Raw genomic sequence first — 22,647 nt, forward strand, 5'->3', positions numbered from 1 at the left:
TGTTTTGCTTAAAAGTCTAGCAAATCTTAAATTTCAGGGACCTGGGGAGGTGGTTCAGCAGCTAAAGATGCCTGTTTGCCAAGCCTGACAGCCTGGGCTCAATTCTCCAGCCACCCATGTAAAGCTTAATGGGCTTTGTTTCCAGAAGTAAGAAACCCTGTTATGCACCCCCCCCCCAACACACACATGCATTCACTCACTCAGACACATGCCAGCACATGTGAAAGTATACTTTTTTTTTTGGTTTTTCTAGGTAGGGTCTCACTCTAGGCCAGGCTGACCTGGAATTCACTATGGAGTCTCAGGGTGGCTTCAAACTCACAGCGATCCTCCTACCTCTGACTCCCAAGCACTGGGATTAAAGGCATGTGCCACCACACCCAGCTAAAATATACATTTTTTAAAAATCGAATTTCAAATAAGACATAGTGTCACACATCTTTTTAAAAAATTTTTTTGTTTATTTTTATTTATTTGAGAGTGACAGACAGAGAGAGAAAGGGCAGATAAAGAGAATGGGCATGCCAGGGCCTCCAGCCACTGCAAATGAACTCCAGACACATGTGCCCCTTCTGCATTTGGCTAACCTGGGTCCTGGGGAATCGAGCCTCCAGTGGGGATCCTCAGGCTTCACAGGCAAGTGCTTAACCGCTAAGCCATCTCTCCAGCCCAGTGTCACACATCTTTAATCCAAGCACTTGAGAGGCAGAGGTAGGAGGATTTTTATTAGTTCTAAGACTACATAGTGAATTCCAGGACAGCCTGGGCTAGAGCAAAACCCTACCTCAAAAAAGAACAACAAAAAAATTAAACAATAATTAAATGTCAGTACTTCCCCTGCCACTGGTATGGGACAGCTGGGACCCTGTGTACATGTGACAAGAGTAGGCCTGGGCTCCTGGCTCCCCAGCTTTTGGTTCCCATGCTGCTGATGTGGGGTGGCTAGAGACCCATGCACCTGTGGCATGGGCAGGTCCGGGCTCTATGTTTTCTGGTTTTGTGTTCCCCTGTTGTTGGCGCAGTTTGGTTGGGCCACTGCTTGCAGCATGAATAGGCCTGGGCTCCTGGTTCCCCTGCTGCTGCTGTGGTTCCACTGTTATCCCGCTTCCTGTTCCTCAGTGGGGTGAGAAGGGCACCTCCAGATCCTCACATAACACATGCTGTGGCAGGCTCATAAGTGGGTATCTGCATGTAATTATCTCAACCCTAAACTTGTGACCCCGGCAGGCACCATAACCACCATGACTGAGATTCAAACCGTTAAGTGGGATCCCTGCTATCTCCTCTGACCATCTCCCACCAGCTGTCACAGCCAAGGACAATACCAAGGACCAGGAAATGAGCATCACAGGATCCTCTCTGGTCTCTGAGTTGGCCCGGCACTCCATAGACCTACCCAGATTTCTCAGGAGAAGGAATACACAAGAAAAACCCACTCAGGCTCAAGAAAACCTAGTGAAAACCTAAGAATAACCTCTTTCTCACACCTACCTTGACCAAACCTTTACCAAGGCAATAAACACATATTCCACAAAAGCTAATTCTTGCAACAGGCCAGGTAAAACAAGAAAATGACTTCAAGAGGCAAATCTCAAATACAAAACAAAGAATGTGGGACATCAAGCTAAAATATCCCCACCTAGGTCACCCAGCCAATAATGGAAGTCACCACTGAAAATATAGAGGAACCACCAGCCTTCAAACTCAAAAATTAAGCTATGGCAATATATTAAGCACACTTAATGATGTAAGAATAGAAAAATGGAAAATAATTAGTTGGGAACTAAAACAAACAACTCACAAAAGATGTTAAAGCATCGTTGAATGAAGAAAATCACAAAAGAATTCAAGAATGAACTCAAAGCATGGATAAAGGAAATAGAACCAAATCAGCAAAAAGAACTGAATACATGTATCAAAACCATTCAAAATAACCAAGAAGAACTTGATGGAAGGGTAAAGGAAATGGAGGAGAAACAATAACTAATTGTTCTTAATAGGTACTGGAATAAACACAATGAAGATATAACCAAATATAATCAAATGAACTCCAACAAATAACTAGCAATTCTAATCAAGAAATGAAAATGGGATTCCACAAAAAGATGGAGATGGTAAAAAAAAAAAAAACCACATAATAGACAGTAACAATGAAATAACTCTTTTAAAAAGGCTCCAGATAAAGCCTCACAAACCGAGTAGACCACTTGTAAGATATACTCTCAGAACTTGAGGATAAGACAGAGGAAATAGACCAGCAGTCCAAAAACAAAGATAAATTCCAAAAGGATATGTGTACAAAATATGAAAGAATTTGGGACACCTTAAAGAGACAATTGGAGTTAAACAATACCATAGATCACTTGGACTTAACAGACATCTATGGAATATTCCACTCTAATTCCACAGAATATGCATTCTTCTCAACAGCTCACAGAACCTGCTCTAAAAAAGAACCATATGATGGGGCATAAAATATGTCTTAAGGATTTCAGAAAAATCAACATAATTCTATGCATTACATCAGATCACAGTGCAATAAAGCTAGAGATTGACAATAAGGGAAACAACAGAAAAATCCACCAAAACCTGGAAACCTGGAAGCTTAATAACTCACTATTAAATAATACATGGTAGAGAAGAAATCAAAAAGAAAATTTTAAAAAGTTACTGAAACAAAACATACCAAAACATATGACATGCTATAAAGGCCATCTTACAGAGGAGGTTTATAGCACTAAATTGTTAGATTAAAAAAAAAGAGAGAGATCTGAAGTCAACAACTTAACCATCCATTTGAAGGTACTGGAAAAGCTAGAATAATATAAATTCAATAGTTCAGGATTTAAGGAAATATTTAAGATAAGAGTAAAAATCAATGAATTATAAATCAAAATACAATTAAAAATGATGAATCAAGGACCTGGTTCTTCAAAAAAGTAAATACGATTGATAAACCCCTAACCAATTTGATCAAAAAGAAAAAGAGAAGGCTTAAATCAAAAAGATCAGAAATGAAAAGGAAAATGTTACCACAGACCCTAATGAAATTGAGAGAATTATCAGGACATGTTTCAAAGATCTATGCTCCACAAAATTGCAAAACCTGGAAGAAATGGGTGAATTACTTAACTCATACCACCTACCAAAACTAAATTCAGAAGAGATAAACTATCTGAATAAAGACATAACATGAAATGAGATTGGAGTTATAATTAAAAGATTTCTAACAAGAAAACATCCAGGCCAAGAACGTTTTACTGAAAAAAAATATATATATACATATATATATGTGTGTGTGTGTGTGTGTGTGTGTGTGTATGTGTGTGTGTGTATGTATGTATATGTGCATATATATATACATATACATATATATATATATACATATATATATGAAAGAAAGAAGGCAAATTAGCCCTAGTTGCAGATGACATGATTCTATACCTAAGAGGGAAAAAAAAAAAAATCACCAAAAAACCCTCCTAGAAGTGATAAAAATCTTGACCAAAGTGGCAGTATATAAAATCAATATACAAAATCACTAGCCTTCATATATATATCAATGACAAAAATATTGAAAAAGAAATCAAGGAAGCTGTCTTGTTTCCAGTAGTCACAAAAAGTCAAGTAATTTGGAATCTCCCTAACCAAAGGAGTAAAACAAATATAATTAAAACATAAAAAAAAAACATTGAAAAAAGAACTATGAGGAGACATGAGAAAATAGAATGACCTTCCATGCTCATGGGTCAGAAGAATTAATATTGTTAAAATGGCCATCCAGGGCTAGAGAGATGGTGTAGCGGTTAAGCACTTGCCTGTGAAGCCTAAGGACCCCGGTTCGAGGCTCGGTTCCCCAGGTCCCACGTTAGCCAGATGCACAAGGGGGCGCACGCGTCTGGAGTTCGTTTGCAGAGGCTGGAAGCCCTGGCATGCCCATTCTCTGTCTCTCTCCCTCTATCTGTCTTTCTCTCTGTGTCTGTCGCTCTCAAATAAATAAATAAAAAATTAAAAAAAAAAAAGTGTGCTCCACCACACCTGGCTTCAAACAAAAATAAAATGGCCATCCAGTGAAAAGCAACAAACAAATCCAATGCAATTCCAATTAAAACCATAGCAACGTTCTTCACAGACTTAGAAAAAACAATCTCACCATTCATATAGAAGCACAAAAGGCCTCAGATATCCAAAAATGTACTCAGTGAAAGGAGCACCTCCATCAGTATCAGCATTCATAATTTCTAGCTATGCTATAAGGTGATAGTAATAAAAACCACATGGTACTCACATAAAAGCAGGCACACATAATAATGGAATAGAATTGAAGTTCCAGGTATAGATTCAAGTAACTGCAGCTACCTGATATTCGACAAAGCAGCCAAAAGTACTCACTGTAGCAAAGATAGCATTTTCAAGAAATGGTACTGGAGAAACTGGGTAGCCACATGCAAAAGTTGAGTTTGGACCCCTTCCTCTAACATTTCACCAAAATCAATGCCAAATGGATCAAGTATCTCAATATAAGACCTGAAATTCTAAATCAACTAAAGAGAAGTTAGGGAGAACATGCCAAGATATAGGCATAAGGAAAGACTTTCTGGACAAGACTCCAGTTGCCCAGAGGATTAGGCAAACACTCAACAACTGGGACTTCATGAAAATAAAATAGTATTGTACTGATAAGCAAACCATCAACAGAGTCAACATACAATGTGTTGAATGGGAGAAAAAACACTTCACTGACAATACATTGAAAAATGTGATTTAATATCTAGACTCTACAAGAACTCAAAAACCTAAACAATAAAAAAGATCAAGCACTCCACTAAAAAAAAAAAAAAAAAAAAAAGGTTCAAGGAATTGAACAGAGAGTTCTCAAAGGAAGAAATATGAATGACCTAAAGAGATGTTCAACATCTCTACTCATCAGAGAAATGCAAATAAAAACTACTATGAGAACCAATCTTACTCCAATCAGAATGGCAACCAGGAAAAAAGAAACCAAATGATATCACATGCTTGCAGGGCTGTGGTGAAAGAAGAACCCTCATCCATTGCTGGTCGGAGTGGAAATTTTTACAGCCACTAAGGAAATTTACATGGAGACTCCTCAAAAGGCTGAAAATAGAACTACTATTATATCTAGCTATACCTCTTTTGAACATATACCCTAGAGACTTTCCTACATACCACACAGATACTTGCTCAACTATATTTATTACTGCTCTACTCATAATGGCCAAAAAGTAGAAGCAGCCCAGATGCTCATCAGCAAATGAATTGTTAAGGAAGATGTGGCACATATAAACAGTGGAAATCTATTCAGTGGTAAGGAAAAAATGAAACAACTAAATTTTTAGGAAAATGTAGGGACTTGGAAAAAATTATGCTGAATGAGGTCACATAGGCTCAGAAGGACAAACATCACATGACCTGTCTCATATGCAGTTCCTATCCTGGTCCAGCAGCAACTAATTGTAAGCCATAATAAATATTTATAATATGGATATGACATATGAAGATGGAAAAAATGAGAAATAATGAACAAAAGAATGAAGGGCTAGTCAATGATCAGCAAAAAGAAAGAAAAGAAGGTATAGAAAAACTAAAGGGTAGAAGAAAGGGGTTTTGGGAAAGATACACAAAACTAATAGCAACATAAATGAGTCCCATGGAAACCTTCTTTTGGATACCACTCTACAAGTTATCCTCAATAAGGGAGAGGAGAACCCAAATATAGGAGTTCCATAAATGGTGAAGAAAGCATTGACCTAAATCCATGGGTGCTGACTAGTAATTCCTAGGGCTAGAATGGGGTTCCCCTCCACAATGGACTATTGGTCAGAAAGACATAAGGTCTCCAAAATAGTACAGGCTATTTACAAAATACTTGGCTAGCTGTGAGAGTTGAAGACATCATAGCTTGTAACCACAGGACAAGTGATCATGCTGGAAATGAGAGGGAATTCAGTTCCCTCCTGGCTAACCTTCATAGTGCTGGAAAGTTCTATGAGAGATGCTGGGAAGTAATGGTGTCCAACAGGTTGAATAAGTAGGAAATCCTTCCATTTCCAAAATCAACCAGCCTAGCAAGAAGTATACACTCATGCAATAGTGGCACACAGCTGATGTAGGTAACCAACTGCTCATGAATTGGACATGAGACCCACTTAGTGGGTGTGAACCCATATCTGGCTTAGGAAACTAAGCCAGATTCAATACAGCAGGAAACTAATAGGCTCCAGAAAGAACCTTTACTGTTCTCTAAGAAGAATGAATACACTCATTCAATATGTCTTTTCTAATGAGTAGGTTTATCCACTCTTATTCAAACTGTTCTCACATTTGGTGGGAGAACTTGTTCTATTTTACATATATGGGGGAGAATTTTGGCAAGGACAAGGATGTATCAATACATCAAGAAGAGAAAGCTGATATCTCCCAAGAGATGGGTCACCATCTCCACATCATCTGGCCCAGGCCAACGTGTTATTATAGGGGAAGTAGTGATATGAATATTGTTCTCACTGCTAGACTGAAAGTCAGTTCCAGTGAAATGGCAACAGACACTGTGGCCTCTCAGACCTCATCAAAACATGGAGTTTACAGAGAAAGCAACATTAAATTAGATTCATATCTTGCCCACCAAGACTCAGAGAATATCATAGAAGAGTATCCTTGCAAATACTGACTGAGGCCTCTTGGTCCCCACAGTGAATACCAATAACCCCATTGAAGACCCTCAGCAGAATTATAGTGGAGAGAAGGGGTGTATGTATGCAATCTTTTTAATTAAAATATCAATAAATTTTAAAAAGTATTTAAGGGCTGGAGAGATAGCTTAGTAATTAAGGCACTTACCTGCAAAGCCTAAGGACCCAGGTACAAATCACAAGTTTCCATGTTAGCCAGATGCATAAAGTGACACATATGTCTGGAGTTTGTTTGCAATGTCTGGGAAACCCTGGCACACCTATTCTCTCTCTCTCTTGTAAGTAAATCAGTAAAATAATAAAAAATTAAATTTCAGGATGGCTTTGTGAGAGCAAGGTTATTTCAGAAAAACTAATTAATAAAATGTGTCACATTGTCAATTTGTTTATCACAAAGAAATTACACAGAGAGGCCTAGGGAACTGGAAAGAACCAGGATGGAGGGGACTGGCCTGTTCACTCCACACCACAGTGCCCACTTGCACACTGTCTGCTCAGGGAACCTGGACGAAGGTGCTGGGAGGACTTAGGAAACAGGGTCTGGCCTACTCACTCCAGACTGCTGAGTGTGCCCACCTGCACACGATCCATGTAAGGAACCAAGACCAGGGAGGTGGGAGGAGCGTAGCATTCTGTTTTTGGTGAGCACCCAGGGAGTGCACAAATCCAGAAACACCTCCTGAGTAGCTCTGGGTGAGTAACAACTAGGTGATTGTGACATACACATTCACAATAATCACACATACACAAAAGGTGACACTACCCTGGTTGGCTTTATTCACATCTGTAGCATTTAAGTCACCAGTAGAGGATTAAACATATTAAGACATGAGTAAAATTCTGTGTGTAAAAAGGACCAGAAACACATCCTGTGACAGGGTGGATACATTTCCACATGGTAATGAAAAAAATATCCAGAAAATTCAGCACATTTACAGGACTGGTGTATGTAAAATGCAGTTAGCACTACCAGGTCTGTGTCGGGATGCAGGAATCCACATTGTCACATTGTCAATTTGTTTATCACAAAGAAATTACAAACAGGGATGAATTCATTTTCCCTTACTCTTTGCCATGGATGTTCTCTACAGTTTTTCTAAAAATTTATATCTTTAGAGTCTTGCTGCTACAATCAATTGGATACCTGTCCAGCTTGTTTTTTTTTTTTTTTTGTTTTTTTTTTTTTTTTTTTTTTGTTTGAGGCAGGGTCTCACTCTAGGCCAGGCTGACCTTGAATTCACTATGTAATCTCAGGATGGCCTCAAACTAATGGAGATTCCCTTGCCCTTGCCTTCGGAGTGCTGGTATTAAAGGCATGTATGACCATGCCAGGCATGTGTCTTGAAGTTTTTAGAGTAAGAAAAGTGAAGGCTAGCTACATTTAGTAGCAGTGAGAACTCAGCTCAGAGAGGAAGTTCCTATACTGCGATTGCACGTGCCATGTTCTTAGAATTGTACTTCCCAAATGAAATACTTAGGATCATGGTCATGATTTCAAAACAGCATGGCTGAGTGTGCTAATGCAACCATGTTATGAGTTCAAATATTTGTAAGTGTGTCCTCATGCTCATCTCTTCAATATGTATTTTAGATAATCTTACCTACTTATACATGTGCTACATTTATAGAAATCTGTACTTCAAGCAACTTCATTTTGGAGTATATTTGAAATAGTGAACTGAAATATTGAGATACAAGTTGAAAATGTCTCGTTGCTTTATAAGTCTGGGAGCAATTAATTCACTTAAACAACAGTATTGACTTGAACTATGTAGAATCACTTTCTCTTTCAAAACAAATTCAGTTATTTCTGACTTTGAAGTTACATAATTCCTAAACAAGCTTCCCCCACACACTCTATTGCCTTAAACATTAACATTGCTTCACAAAAATTTCCTGATCAATCTGTGCTTTGACTCTCAAACAGCTTCGCACTATGGTCAAATCTTACTTTCCTAACCCTATATTTTAATGCCAACATACCTTTCTCTATGCAGCCCTGCTGCTTGTGATGATCTTTCCTTCCTTTTTGCTTCCACCCATATTCTCTGGCTTTTGAAATATTTTCTGACTTCCAGGTTTCCTCTTATTAGTATACTGTTAATTTGCCTAGTACAAGGGACCTTTTCCATTGCCCTCTTTGTTAAGGTACCATATGGCTTACACTGGAATTGTCTATATGCATGTCTTTTTGCTTCAACAGACTACATATTCATTTGTGTAACAACCTTAGGCTCTTGGGCTATGCCTGCCATGCCTTAGGTAGCTGGTAGTCATTGACTTGAACTGGCTCTGAGAATATTGATTTCTCTTGATCTTGATATATATTCTGATCTAGAAAATAGTGGGCAATATAAAGGAGAGAATCAATAGTACTAATGAGAGAAGGGAAATTGCGACAAAAGCATTCCTCTTTTGTTATTAGCACAGCTTAGAAAAATAATGTGCTGGTGAACCTAGGCAGGGCAGGTTGGGTTTGCAGTTCTTGCAGATGAGCTCCTTGAGCATCTCCATTTTCTCCAAATGAAACTCCATGGGCTCTGCCTGCATTTTTTTTTCTACTCAATGGATATGTGGCATTTATGGAGAGAATGTAGTGCATTTCCCAGGTGGCCAGGAGACCCAGAACAAAGAACTGCTTATGACGGAGAGGACGCTAGTATGTGCCCTCAAGACCCATTTCTTTTCTATTTCTGTACTCTGCCATTATGACCTCAGACATGCAGCTGTGTGAAATGTGGTCAAAGAACATGCCAAGCAGAGCATGTGGCACATTCTTTGCCCTCATGAAATTCACGTTAGCTGTAAAGAAGAAGAGTTTAGAGGAAGGAGGACAGGAGGGAGTATGATCAAAGCACATCATGTACATATATCAAAGTTGTAAACAAAAATTAGAAATTAAATAAAATCAGTAAGGAGTTAAAAAATAAGAGAGAAAAGAAATGTGTATGGACCAAATGTTTGTCACCTCACTGGGCCCACACTGGTGCATGTGTCCTAATCTCCCCCCATCTGGGTGAGTGGCTGAGTTCGAGTCTTATGTGACATTGTGTGACTCTATCCCTAGTAAAGCCAAGTTTCTTCCCTGATGGCAGCAACTCTTGGTGACATTTGTGACAGGAGATGTGAATGTGAGTGAGTTAGTGCTTTCTTGGCTGTGCAATGATCACCTTCTCCTTTGGGAAACTCTGGAGCTTTGCATAATCTTGTTCTTAGTGGATCAAGCTGTGGCCAGATGATTGGTCACAGAAGGTAGTGAGAAGAAGAAGGTGGGAATTGGGTTCTAGTCTTAGGGGTGCCTATATCATCTTTGCAGCTCTGAAAACACAATCTAATGAGCTTGGTCTTCAGATACACTTCCTGTTGTAGTCAGCCTTTGTGGCTTTCCAGATTTCAGACATCCTATAGTCCATGTGCTTCTCAGAGTCTGTCATTGAGAGGTAGCAATGTGCAAGACTGGGCAATCAGTGAATTATGGTTTAACTGAGATGCTGTCAGGAAGATTGTGCCTAGGACAAAGGCATTAGACCTATTTCCATCCTTACTTGCCTGTGTCATTTTGTTTCCTCATCCTTTTGTTTAGGAAAGATATCCTGCCTTGCTCACAATGCACAGTGTAGATCAACTGGGAATAACATTGCATGTCTGTGTCCTCTTCAGAAAGTGTCCTTAAATAAAACTGATAAGAAATCCAGGCACATATTAACCTGCTTTTTTCCATACTAGAGAACATTACTGGAGCATGAAGTAGCCCCACAGCAGACTGGTGTGATGGTGGGAAGATTAAGAACAACTCACATAGCATGGGGGAATCTTATGACCAGTTTTTTTCTTATCCACATGCTCATGAACACACATTTATTAAGACCAGCATCAGCACAGTGAGCTAAGATAGCTCATGTGAAGCTGGGGAACATTCCTCTTGAACAGAACATTCCTCTTTCAGAGGAAATATACTGAAAGGGTCATTAATCAACACATCCACAAGATGGAATAATTGCTCATCAGATATCTGAAATAGTTGTTATGATGGAGATTTGACAAATACATTAAAAAGCAATCATAAAAAATTCTCCAGAGGGCAGGAGAGATGGCTTAGCAATTAAGGCACATGCCTGTGAAGCCTAGGGATCCAGGTTCGATTCTCCAGATCCCACATACGCCAGATGCTCATGGTGGCACATGTATTTGGAGTTTGTTTGCAGTGACTAGAGGCCCTGGTGTATCTGTTCTCTCTCTCCCTCTCTCTGCCTCTAAAAAATAAATTAAAAAATCTTTAAAAAATTCTCCAGAGTTATAATTTGAATCTTCCCAACAGTGTGAGACTTTCTAATAACTCCCAAATTCTCTCAGGTGGCTGATACTTGATAAATTTACCATTTCTGATAAAAGAAATGAATATACTAAGTTAAGAACTGAAGGCTCATTGGTACCTTTCTTTTGCCAGTTATATCTACAGTCAGTTTCCTTGATTGGAAACCAATTAACGGTAAATGATAAGGCAAGTTTACTTCATAAATACAGGTTTCAAAGCTGACTGCATGTGAAGGTATTGAAGAATTTCACTTTTTTTGATAGATTAGGAAATAAACATATACCCTGTGAAAGTCTATAGTTCTAGCATAGACTTTGAGTGTTCAACTGCTTTTTGACAAAATGTGCAATTTAACTAACATAGGCTGATTGTTCTCAGTAACTGTAGAAGAATATCAGTCTTGATTTCACATAGTCAGTGTTTTCATCACTATCTGGAGTGTCTTTGTGTGTATAAATACTTAGGCGGGGGAAGAACCTTTTGTAAGGGAATTTAAAATAACAGTCACTGGTTTCACCAACCAATGGCACTTAATCATGAATAGGACAGCTATTTAAATTAGCCTCCTGTGGATGATTACAGAATGCAGCCTATGAACTCATGTGAGGCGCCTGTATAAAATGGGCAGTAAAAACCATGGAAGACCTCACTCCCAATTAATACAGGAACTAACAAACCAATGACAGTACTTCCAATGCGCTGAGTGTCTGATGCCCCTTATTGCCAAGGGTTAGTTATTCTTTGAAACAGGTAGTCCTATTTCTCATTGTGGAAAGGGTTTGGACAAAGAGGGGTAACTAGATTTGTCCACTTCCACCACACCCTCATGTTTATGCTTAGAGAAAAAAATAATTTCAGGGGGCCACTCTTCTCTTTAGCTATGATTTTCCAACCAAAATTTGTCACTCATTAATAAGTTGTGAAATGCATTTAATGGACCATGAAAATTACGTACCATATATTGCTTCCAACAGATAGAATTAAACACCATCAGATGGACTTTATTTACATATTGGTAAAACAAATGTTAAGGCAGTACTCTTTGTCTACAAAAATCTCCATACTGCCAGATAACTAAGAGAACCAGCAGTTTATATAGCATGTCTAATATCATAGAAACTTTAGTGGATCCTGGGCTCATCAGTTGCCTTCTAAGGCAGCCTGATCCTGGCTACACTGCCCCATCACTGGAACCCAACACTTGGCATGTTTCTAACTGTAAAATATATGCTCTCATTCCTTAGTGGTAAAATATTGAAAGGCGAGCAGGCTTCTTGGGCCCAAATCTCATATAATCTCAAGTGCATTGTTTAGGACAGAAAAAAATGAAACTGCAAATACAAAATTAGGCATGAAAGAAAATACTTTCCTAGAATGAGAACACTAATTCTGAGCTCCATAGATATATAGGTCCATTCTTCTAAGCTTAGTGGATATGTGGGTCTCATCGTCCTATCATCTCCTTAGACAGGATTCCAGAAACCTGACATAGACAGACTGCGCAGTCACCAGCAGGGTCCCTCTATTTCTGAACTCCCAGTATCTCCCAGCATTTATACAAGTACTGTGGCTTACAGCCCTGTTGAACATCATGTTAAATTCTTCTATGTCAAAAGAAATTAATAATAATAATAATAATAATAATAATAATAATAATAAACCACACAACTGAGAACATCCTGGTGACTTAGAGGCAGGGTTGCAGAAAGCCTAATATTTAAGCTGTTGTCTAACCTATGATGTTGAACAAATTAGTTTACTTCACACATTAGTGTCTGCCCTTTCAAACTAGAGTTACCGAGATTCCTCACTCAGTAGACTATTGATGAGACTAAAGTGAATCTCTAGGGTAGTGATCCTCCAGGCATGTGTTATGTGCTCAGCAAGATAGGATCTTAGTAGTTCTTTATGACACTCAGACTGGACACAAGCTTGCAGAATTCCTGCCTCAGCCTCCCAAGTTACCAGAACTAACAGCATGCACCAATACACATCTCAGTGAATGCTTATTGTTGTTTTATATAAACCTTCAGTTACGATCTGAAACAGATGACTTGTGTTCTCACTGGTAGTTCTTATTTGTTGGTTGGTTTCTTTGTGATGCTTAGGAAGAAACCCAGGACCACACATGCTAGTCAAGTACTCCACCACTAAAATAAACCTCCAACTAAGACTAAGATTTAAAATATATATACATTTTATATCTAATACAGCAGGATATACTCTCTTATCCCCTCTTCCTGCTTATGTTTCTCTGTAGCCCTTCTCAGTGGGGATATGGTGTTTATCTTGGGGTCATGAAGGCCTCAGCAAGACATGATTTTGATTCTATGCTCTAATCCCTAAGCTGTTGTGTTTGTTTTCTGTATGCTTAGAAAATGTTTACTTCTTGAGAAAAGTAGGATATTGTGACTTGGAGATCCTAGAAGGGTTATTTATATGTTACATACACTGGGTGAATAGAGGGAGATCATAGCAGTATTGACAATCACTAAATTGAGCGTATTCAAATTGGACAGGTGTCTCCTACACTGTAGTTAAATAGACAGTTATGTAATTTCCATGTATATAAAATTTTATTCAATGGGGAAAATAAAATGGCAGAGTAGAGCATCAATAGTACTTTTTTCTGTAGTGAGAACTAATAATAAGGTTTTAAAATTTTCAGTTTGGGGCTGGAGAGATGGCTTAGCAGCTAAGACATTTACCTGTAAAAGCAAAAGGAATCAGGTTCAATTTCCCCAGACCCATGTGAGCCAGATACACAAGGTGTCACATGCATCTGGATTTAATTTACAGTGTCTGGAGGCCCTGGTGTGCCCATTCTCTCTCTTTCTCTTTGCCTCTTTGTGGTGGTTTGAATAGATGGCCCCCAGTATATTCAGTTGTTTATTGTTTGTTGTTTGCATCTGGTGGCTACCTGGCTGGAGGCAATGTCATTGGGTGATCTTAAGGAATGGCGATGGGTTTCCAATTTCAATCTAAAGATATGCAAAGTGTGCCTAGCTGGAGTTCCTAAAGTGTGCTGTGGCTTTTGGCTTTTAGGCTTGTGCTTCTCTCTCTCTGCTTGGTCTGCCATTATGGAACTTCCTCTGGATCTGTAAGCTTCAATAAATCTCTTCCTCCATAACTATGCCTGATCTGAAAGTTCATCTTAGTGAACCTGAAGCTGTCTGCTACAGAATTTGGTACCGAGGAGTGGGCTGAGACGAACCTAACTATGTGGATGTTGATCTTTTGGAACCTTTGTTTTGGAGGAATAGGCATGGACTTGGTGCTTGCAACTGAAGATGTCTTCTGGAGTGGTAAGCCAAGTTTTATGGACTATTCTGGTGAAAGACTGAGAATGCTAAGTGCAGACAGCATTGAACTTTGAGGCTTGCTTATGAGCTTTCTAAGGGGAAGGAAAGACTGCAGAGGACTTTGTTAGAACTGGGCTACTGGCATAAGGGCTGGCTGTGTCCCACTGCCCAGGCCCAGAGAGTTTGATCAAGGTTAAATTTGTAATGGACTGATGTGCTTGGCTAGAGATATTGGACTGAGAGACTTAAGATTTTAAGCTGGAAAACTAAGCAAGTTAAATTTACTGGCACAGAGACTGGCTTTAGATTACTAAAGCTGTTATTGTCAAACACATTAGCAATCTTAAAGGACCATGGAAAGGATGCCTAAGGAAAGATTATCATAGAAATGCAAACACTTTTGGAAAGAGTTGATTGGAGAAGGAACCTGCTTTTCAGGCTATGATTTGTTTCGTCCCTGAATTAAGAATATGGCTGTGGGCTGGAGAGATGGCTTAGCGGTTAAGCGTTTGCCTGTGAAGCCTAAGGACCCCGGTTCAAGGCTCGGTTCCCCAGGTCCCACGTTAGCCAGTTGCACAAGGGGGTGCACACATCTGGAGTTCATTTTCAGAGGCTGGAAGCCCTGGTGCGCCCATTCTCTCTCTCTCTCCCTCTATCTGTCTTTCTCTCTATGTCTGTTGCTCTCAAATAAATAAATAAATAATTTTTAAAAAATTTAAAAAAAAAAGAATATGGTTGTGTCCTACACACCTGGTGTTGGTTTCAGAAGCATGAAAAATGTGAGGAGTGGTTGTGAATTTCACATGCTTCCAGGAGCTGCTGCTGAGATGTGGCATAAGGAAGGGCCTGATGCCCTGATAGGCTGAAAGAGCCTTTGGAAAATGTGAGGAGTGGTCATGAATTGCACCTGGTTCCAGGAGCTGCTGCTGAGATGCAGCATGAGGCAGGGCATGATGCCCTGATAGGCTGAAAGAGCTTTTGGCAGATGGACCATGGTTTGCATGAAGACCTCAAGAAGTTTTGGATATACCAGGAATGTGCAAGGGCTACCATAGAATGCACTGTTGGCTTGGGATGGAAGTACTTCCTGGCTACTTTGCCCAGCTGGAGGGTCAGAATTGGAAAATCTGGAGACTATCAGTCAGTCTTGGACTTGAACTGCAGAAGTTTGATGTTTGTTTGATGGTGGTTGAGTTTGCATTGTTTTAGTCTCTTCTTGCTATGCCTTTTACCAGTTGAAAATGTTTACTCTATGCCTTTATATGTTAGAAATGTTTAACTTGTTTGATTTTACACATCTTAATATCTTAAATTGGTCAAGACTGTGGGGACCTTTGAAATTGAAGTGAGTACAATTTCAATGGGTGATGGTTATAAATCTATTGGGGGCCAGGGGCAGAATGTGGTGGTTTGAATAGATGGCACCCAATATATTCAGTTGTTTATTGTTTGTAGTTTGCATCTGCTGGCTACCTGGATGGAGGCAATGTCACTGGGTGATCTTAAGGTGTGGTGATGGGTTTCCTAGTTCAATCTAGAGATATGCAAAGTGTGCCTAGTTGGAGTTCCTAAAGTGTGCTGTGGCTTTTGGCTTTTAGGCTTGTGCTTCTCTTTCTCTGCTTGGTCCTGTAAGGCAGGCCAGCTTCTTCTGCCATTATGGAACTTCCTCTGGATCTGTAAGCTTCAATAAATCCCTTCCTCCATAACTATGCCTGGTCTGAAAGTTCATGTTAGTGAACCTGAAGCTGTCTGCTACATTCTTTCTCTCTCTCTCTCTCAAGTAAATAATTTCTTTTAAATGTAAAAAGTTCAGTTTTGTTACATGAAAACATTAATTATAATTACTGTGTTAATTATCTGTAAATAAACACAGTAGTTTTTTAGCACTTGGACAAATTTCTTAAGTATGAAAAAATAGCTTTCTGTTGCAGTATCTTTCCAATGACTGAACTGTTTAGAAAGTATTTTCCATACATTGGCAAATTTGATAAAAATTTGCAGAAATTAAAAATTTTTAGAATAATCAGCTACTTGAAATCAAACAACAATTAATCTGTAAGCAACTTTCAGCTACCACTTACATTGCAATAGACTTTATGCTAAAAGATAGAATCTATATCAATTGTCATTCACATCAATTTCCCACAGCTAACTTAATCACTAATAGATCCCTTGGGTACCTTCCCTACAAGAGGGAATGTCTTGGCTTACAACATTCCTTTCTCCTTCATCTTTCTTCAGCATCCATAACCTCATCCCCTTTTCATCCCCCATCTTTTAGTACAAATAACTTCAGTCTTTTCCATGTCTTCCTTTAGCACCCTGTTTCCAATTCTTTACCAAGTGAGATGTCATTAAGCTGAGAGTTTTCAATTCCCTTTTCTCCAGCTATAACAATGAACATGCTTTGGATTTAGAAACAGAAGAAGATATTAACATTTCTCAATGACTATTCTATTCTTGCATTAGAATATAGAATCTTTGACAGCTATGCTTATCCTAAGATTTCAATCAAATGCAGAATCTTAATATAAGTGTATTTACATGCAGGGCTGGAGAGATAGATGAGGAGCTAAAGGTGCTTGCCTGCAAAGTTTCCTATCCTGATTTGGATTCTGCAACACCCATGTAAAGCTGGATATGACAAACCTGTAAGAAGATATAGAGCCTGAAGAATCTGAAGCTCACAGACCCCTAGACTAGAAGTCCTTTGCAGCAGCAAGAGACTCTGTCTCACAGAAGGTGGACAATCACAGACACCCCAAAGTTGTCCTCTGATCTCCACATGTGTGCTGTGGTAGGCACACATGCATGCACGCACTCACACACACAAATAAAAAAGAATTTTTACATGTTATTTGAACTTTAATTACTTATGGAGATTGATTGTGTTAAGAAAAACTTTCATAAATACAATATAAGAAAACTTAGAAATTTCTTTTGAGGAGATTTTGTTCTTTTTAAAAATTTGATTTGCTAGGTAATACTCACAGCTTGCGTGGAGCTACTCAGATGAAGTTCAGTGAGAATAAAAACGTAGACTAAGGCTGTAACTCAGTGTCAGGACATGTGCTGAGCATGTATGAAACACCGAGTTCCATAGCTCATACTTAAGAGGAAAGATTATATGCAAAATGATAAAATTACGCAGAATAAAATCAATAGTAAATAATTTTGGCTGTTTGGAAAAAGAAACAAAAAATACTAGCATATATAAAAAGGTAAGTAGACATTTTACTGTCTTATTTACTTATGCAATGCTTGCAAGCTTTCTTTATAGGGAGAGCAAACTACACCATCCCTTGTCAAAAGGAAATCAGGGTTGAAAGTGGTATATGGCCAACAGCTTGTTACTCCTGAGCTTACAAGTTGTGTAACTCTTTAGTGCTTAATAAATATTGATGATTTGCTGAAAGTAAACTTAAAAAGTACTTAAAGTTTCATTCCATTCTGTTTACTAATCTTGTGTGAATTTGGATTCCTTTATTATCAGGTTTTGTGATAATGTAGTATCAGGATGAAACCTGGATTTGCCTACTTTCATCTCATTTGAACTTATAATCTCTCCTCATATCAGTGGGGTATCTACAGGATCATATAGACACTCATGTTAATAAAGCAGGTCAATTAAAATATTTATTAGCAAGGACCCCTTGGGAGAAGTCACATTGTGGAAAGACTTGGCTAAGAGGGGTAAAGAAATTAAGCCAAACTCATTAGCCCTAAAAAATGAATACACTATTCCACAAACTATCAGAAATCAGCATGAGCAGAGACTTGGTAGACAATACCTCATGTTGGGTTGATTTTCTAAATACTCAATACATTTTTGTATTTGGAATTTTACTATATATACAAAACACATGCCAATATATCTTCAAGTGCCCCACATAAGGGCAGCATTATTACCTAAGCATTAACTTTGGCCCTACAGCTTAGAAATTTATCCTCTTTAGGGGAGAAAAGTCAACACAGAAGAAACAGTTAGAAAATAAAATGAAGCCATAGTAATTTTCCTATAGTAAAATGTTGTTGTGGGACATAGTAGAGTTTGGTAGTCTAAACTAATTATCCTGGCTTGAAAATTGATTGAATACTGGACAGTTAGCCTATATGTCTATTTTTCAGACTATAAAATGATTTTAATAGTTTCATTCTCACAGATGTTTTGTGAGGGTTAAATGAAGTAGATCATATTAAACATTTAGTGAGGCACTCAGCTTAAAATTTCAGCAAAACTATGTGTGATAAGAATGCTGAGAAGCACTGTAGAGATGTGCTTAAGGATAGTAGTCTCTTGCCACAAAAAAATCCATATGATGCAGATGAAACACATTAAAGCAAATCTGATTCTGCTTCCAGGCAAGATGTAATAGGACAGTGATTATATTCATAAAAATATAAAAGCTGAAAACTAAAGAAAAATTCATAACTTAAAAAGTACCAGAGGCTGTGGAGGCAATGGGAATGAGAAAGACCAAAAATTTTCAGAGGGTGAGTGTTCAGAAATGAGGCAAAGTGACCACTGAATGTTCCCATGGCTAGAAGTTAAAAACCTCAGGGTGATATAGCCATATAACAGGCAGAAATTTTAACAATCAAGCATTTAAGGATTCTTCCCTATTTCTAATTTTTCTTTCCTATTACATTAATCTACATATCTGATTCTATTTTTTAAAATTGTAAACTTTTCTTTATGAACATAATACATATTGGTCATATTTACATCAGATTATACTATTATGTTCCATCTCCCCCACCCCATTGCTTGTGTGTCTTCACCAGTGGGGCTATCAGTGTTCACTGTGGGGGCCATGAATGTGTCAGTTAGTCTATGTGGGAAGGACTATGCCTCAGGATACTCCTTCCCAGCCTGTGACTATTGCACTCTTTCTGCTTCATCTTCTGCCATGTTCTCTTAGCCTTGCAGGGTGTTAGAGTCTTCTTTAGCATTGAGCGTTTTCTGCTTTGAAGCACTTTGAGTCTTCACCGTGTCTACCACCATCTCCTTGGGGGAGGTTCTCAGGTTTGCAGATACAGTAGCACTCATATCAAATCTATCACTTCTTTGTAATGTCTCCTGGGCCCTAGAAGATGTGATAGAGATAATGTGGGTTTTTTTTTTTTGTTTGTTTTGTTTTTTTTTTTGGCTATAGAGTTATCTTTCTTTTCTTGCCCTATTTATAGATGTTGAGTCTTCCTGTTATTCACTGCCATCTGTAAAAAGTATATTTTCTAACCAACATTGAGAGTAGCAAGCACCACACAGCTTTTGTTACTGTCAGTCTATAGTATAATTTAAGATCAGACCAGGTGTTAGGATGACTTCAGCATTGTTTTTTCTGTTTAGGTTTGCTTTGGCTATCCAAAGGAAGGTCTTCAGTGCTTCCATGTGAGCTTTAGGATTGCTTTTTCCTAATTCTGTGAGGAATTCCACTGGAACTTTGAGGATTATATACCAATACAGACAGCTATAGCCACAAAAGTGTTATAAATATGAACTGGGGGAAAAAAAGACAGCCTTTTCAACAATTAGTGCTGGGAAAACTGAATATTCACATTGTATAAGAATCATTTTGGATACACATTTTTCAACCTGTACAAAAATCAATTCAAAATCATTCAAAGACTTTAATATAATGCCATGGACTTTGAAACTGTCATAGGAAAAACATTTCTTGACATAGGCACGGAATAGGACTCTCATGAAAAGACTCTAATAGCTCAGAAAATAATTCCATGAATTCTTAAATGGGATTATATGAAACTTAAAAGCTTCTTCACAATAAAAGAAACAATCACCAAAGTGAGGAAAGACAACATACAGAATGGGAAAATATCTTTACAATGTGGTAGTTTGAATGTAATGTCCCAGGCATTGGTGATCAAGTTTCCTTTTTAGTCCCCACCTAGTAGTTGGTTTTTTTTCTTCTTTACTTCTTTTCTTATCATCATAGTCTCTGCATCAAGATACATAGCAACAATAGCAGGATTCTTCTTAAAGCTTAGTCTTAAATATTAAATATCTTTCACCATTTAAATTTTACATTATTCTGCTAAGAAAAAAAAATCAAAACTCAAGTTATCTGAAGTCTGGACATATTTCCATGATTAGCTGGGGTACATAAAAGTTGGTGGATTTATTCTTCCTGCTGTGTAAGAAGGTCTAGGCCCTAGAAAGATGGGACTAGGTTATAATTGTTTTTGAAAAGTGTGCTACAAAAAATGATGGCTGGTTATAAGCCAGGTTACAAAGTAAAGAAAGGGGCAAGGAAGGGATATTTTCTTCAAGAAAAACAAAGAAATATAGTTTATGAAGAGTTGCAGGACACATTTTTTTTCCCAAAATGGTTGGAGGGGGAAAATTTCAATGTGAGTTCCAAAGTCGTGTGTCTATGAAGGACCAGTAGTTGCCTTGTTGAGAAGTTGATGACTGAGGAGAGGGATGGCTGCGTTGACCATTCACACCTTCCCCAGGCAGAGAATGAAAATAGAAAGTTCATTGCCCAGCGGCTGTGAAAGTGAGCTGAAGCTTGACTGGGACTGAATTCTCTAAGAGGTTTCTTCTAGAAACAAACAACCCAGACTCTTCCTCTTGCTTCAGCAAAGAAGTTATTTTTTAAAAGCACTTGGGAAGCTCCTTCTCCATCCCTCAGGTGGGAAAGCTCAGAGCAGGGAGTCATCAGTACAGCCACCTTCTAGACCATAACGGAATTCCTGAAGGTTGGAGACGCCATAGAAGTGAATAAAAGCTGCTGCCACCACCAGGACGTGAAAAATCTGATGAGACTGGAACCATATGGAACCAAATTTTCCAGGAAAGAAGCGTTCAGGAATGCAAGCAGCATAGAGGCCAGCTCCGATGATGTACATCTCGGCCATGAGGAAGAACCAGCCCATCTGGCCCATGGTGGTGACCTTGACAAAGTCCTCCGCAATGGTGAAGTGCATGGTAGGCACAACACCACTCAAGCCAAGTCCCAGGAACACTCCTGCTCTTGTCGGAGGGTGCTTAGGAGTGGCAAACCGGTCCCACTGTGCCACAATGATGGCAGAAATGCCTAAGACACAGACGATGGTGAGGTAGATGAGCCGAGGCTGTGGGGAGCAGTAGAAGGAATAATAGAGCCAGGGGACAAAGCTCCCCATGATGAGTAGAGCAATCCCTGAATAGTCCAATTTGGAAAAAGTCCGGGAAACCTTCTCTGAATGACAGTAGACAGTGTGGAAGAGCCAAGAGAAGCTGAGGCAGAGCACTGCACCCAAAAAGAACATCCCCAAAACCACTTTCTCCTGCAGCACAGCCATGAAGTACATATTTGGTGGGAGCATGGTCAAGATTCCCAAACACAGTAACAGCACAAAACCAAGTAAATGGGTCCAGATATTTCCAGTTTCTGTGTAAATGCAAAAGATGCTCTTGAAGCAAGGCCGAAAAGAGGGCCTAGGTGGTCTGTGGCCATGTAGCAGGTAGTCCTTGTCTTTCAGCTAGTCAAAAAGTACATCATATGGGATGACCCTCCAACGTCCCTCCCAGACCTTATACACAAACTCCTCCATCCTCTCCACATCATGGTGGGCCTGCAGGGGAAGTGTCAGTATGTGCACTTCCTCCTCTTCTTCCTGGGGCACCAGGCAGGTTTGCTCTTCTTCAGCTTTGGTGGTGGTGTTGGCAGTCCCTGGTTTGCCCTTCTCCTCCAGCAGGGGTCCCAGTTCAGCCAGCTTCAATGTGTCGGTTTCCCTGTTGCTGGCAGGAGTCCCGCTGCCCTGTGCCATGGCAGATGCTTTGTGGGAAGACATCTTGCTAATATCTCAATACCCTGTAGCTTCAGCTTCGGGAAAGTGTGGGGGTCTCCCAGGTCCAGGGGGAGAGATCTTCCTGTGGTGGTAAACAAGCACTATAAGGCATCTCTTAGACCAAGGTTTCAAATGCTCCCACATTCCTCTTGAAAATCAGATCCAAAAGGCCAAAGCCACACAGTCAGGGGTCTAGCAGCAACCCCACTCCTGGTACCACTTTACTGTTGCAGTGCAGTTCACATTGCTGGTAGAAATCACCCAACAAAGAGCAACTTGGCTGGGTGGGATGCCTGTGGGGGGGACACCAGGGATCCCGGTGTGCCCGAGCAGCACCCGATCCTCAGCAGCCTCCAGGTGCCAGAAGGGGCCCGCACCTAGTAGTTTTTGAGAGGTGGAGCCCTCCTGGGGAAAGTGTGTTATCAGGGCAGACCTTGTAGTGGAATCCAGTTGTGTATTCACAGTCAGCTCATGTTTGCTGTGTGGGTTGTTGTCTCTTTGCTATGGATGCATGATGAAG

At 39.4% G+C, this 22,647-nt stretch overlaps 1 pseudogene; it reads right to left on the minus strand.

Moving 5' to 3' along the window:
* Positions 1–20,986: 20,986 nt before the first annotated feature.
* Positions 20,987–22,130, minus strand: LOC101602123 (annotated as a pseudogene).
* Positions 22,131–22,647: the final 517 nt, after the last annotated feature.

Source organism: Jaculus jaculus, chromosome 8 (assembly GCF_020740685.1).
Source record: "Jaculus jaculus isolate mJacJac1 chromosome 8, mJacJac1.mat.Y.cur, whole genome shotgun sequence".
NCBI lineage: Eukaryota > Metazoa > Chordata > Mammalia > Rodentia > Dipodidae > Jaculus > Jaculus jaculus.